Genomic DNA, 1,997 nt, shown 5'->3' on the forward strand with positions numbered 1-1,997 from the left:
ACCAAATCTGCATTTAACGTTGTCTCCATCTGGGTCAAACGCCAACAGTTGAAGTCTCTCCGACAGTTTTGAAGGAACTCTGAAAGAGAAAGTTATGTTCTCCAGCTTTCGCCACTGAGCTTCGACCTCCTTCTCCTCATCATCTTTCTTTTCTCTGAGCCTCTGGTTTTCCCAGAGTTCTACGGTTTCTGCCACATTACTCTGAGGTAAAACCCTTATTCCCGAGTTTTTTTTTCATTCTATCGTTTGCTTGGGTCTGATCCTTACGGACATCCGTAACCATCTTTTCCCTCCTCAACCATAAGCAAGTTGTTTTTTCAGCTTCCCCTCTTCATCTGTCAAAGTCCGGCTACAGAAGCCTAGACAAGATCAAAAGAATAGCGTATTCCACATTTCCATCCAGTCACTGTCCTATTGTTGTACATATCTGTAAAAACTCTATTTATAGTAATATCCCCTGTATCATATCAGTACATATCCACCTGTAAACTTAGTTCACAATACTAGTTATCTATTATTTATTCATAGGACAAATCTATCCGTAAAATTCTGTTTATAATTGTATTCATCTCGATATTTATTCAGTACTATCTATGTCCTTACTTATGGAACCATTTGTATCCTGCACCTTGCTGCTATTGCACTTCTGGTTAGACCTAACCTGCATTTTGTTGCCTTTTACCTGTGTAATGACATAAAGTTGAATCTAATCTGAATCTAATCTAATTAGTTACTTAGTTAGTTATTGTTAGTAACTTGACTCACAGGTTCCTCAAGGTGATCATCAAGGAGGATTTTGTTGAAATGAAAGGTAAACATCTGTTATCCCTAGTTAGGCTTCATTCACAGAATATGCAGAGGGAAGATGCCTACCTCACTAATGGCAGGATGGTGCTCTGAGGGGAATTGTTTGCTCTCTCCCGGTGTCAGATCGTTTCCTCAATTCCATGCCAGTCAAAGCTTGCCAAGAGACAATGCCATTTTGGATGTTTTCTATCCGTTACCACCCGACAGCCTTTAGTGGAAAGAGAAGTCCAAAACTCTTTATTCTGTAATCAATGGGGGTGATCAGGCTTCTGGTCGTCAAAATGAATCACTGAGTTTGATGTTGAATATTACTCTCCTGTGCTTTTCCTCTTATACCCTGAAAAATAATAATAAGTAGGATTTGCATATTCCAGAAAAGTGTAAGCTCTGGACGAATAGTTGGTATCGTCCTGCAAGACTTCTAGAAAATTTAAAAAGATTGCATTTTTATGTTGGAAAAAAAAAGGCAGATAGACAAAAACAGAACATATGGATAATTATCAAAAACAACTGCAATAGGCATTTTTAAAGCTTCCTTACCTAAACTGGGTGTAAAAGTATGGAAAAATAACCGGAGTCATTAATCCCTCTTGCTGACACCACTCTCCACTTGCTTCCAGGTCAACCTCTTCTAGTGTGACAGCCGAACTCCCACAAGAACCGCTGCAATACCATGTGTCAGAGTAGGAGCACGAGTGGAAGTTTAGCTTGTAACGTACAAACACCTGCGGATTTAAAGGCGAAAAGGTTTAACAAAAAAACAATCCCATGTCTAGATGCTTATCAGCTGTGTATATACGTACCGTCACGGATCCATCTGCATGGGTTTGTTTTGGGTAGTAGGTCATCACTGTGCCCAAAAAGTGAGTAGCTTGTGTGCTGCTGAGCAGCAGCAGCAGAAGCACAGACAGCAGCATGGTGGATGTCTGAGCCCGTCTGCAAAAACAATGGATTAGTTGAACAACTCTCAGTTAAAAGACTTCTGCCCCGCCTTCTTAAATCAAGTTCCAGGACACAGGCGCACACTGAACAGTCCGGAATGACAAGACATTAATTGTTTTGAAATTAAAAGGGCATTGACAGTATCAGTTGGCATTATTGGCATTGTTTGGTCTCTGTACAGGTTTTGGACCAGGCAGCAATGCAGTAATTAGAACTCACTTAGGGAAGCAATGGGGAACGGTCCTCTA

General features: G+C 40.6%; 1 long non-coding RNA gene across 1 annotated transcript; it reads right to left on the reverse strand.

Annotated features, from left to right (window-relative positions):
- Positions 1-1,004: 1,004 nt before the first annotated feature.
- On the reverse strand, positions 1,005-1,733 carry LOC118565803. The gene is made up of 3 exons (XR_004932619.1): positions 1,611-1,733; positions 1,348-1,532; positions 1,005-1,015 (listed from the first exon to the last, which is right to left on the reverse strand). It is a non-coding gene; the product is annotated as an uncharacterized LOC118565803 (long non-coding RNA).
- Positions 1,734-1,997: the final 264 nt, after the last annotated feature.

Source organism: Fundulus heteroclitus, chromosome 14 (assembly GCF_011125445.2).
Source record: "Fundulus heteroclitus isolate FHET01 chromosome 14, MU-UCD_Fhet_4.1, whole genome shotgun sequence".
Classification (NCBI taxonomy): Eukaryota; Metazoa; Chordata; class Actinopteri; order Cyprinodontiformes; family Fundulidae; genus Fundulus; species Fundulus heteroclitus.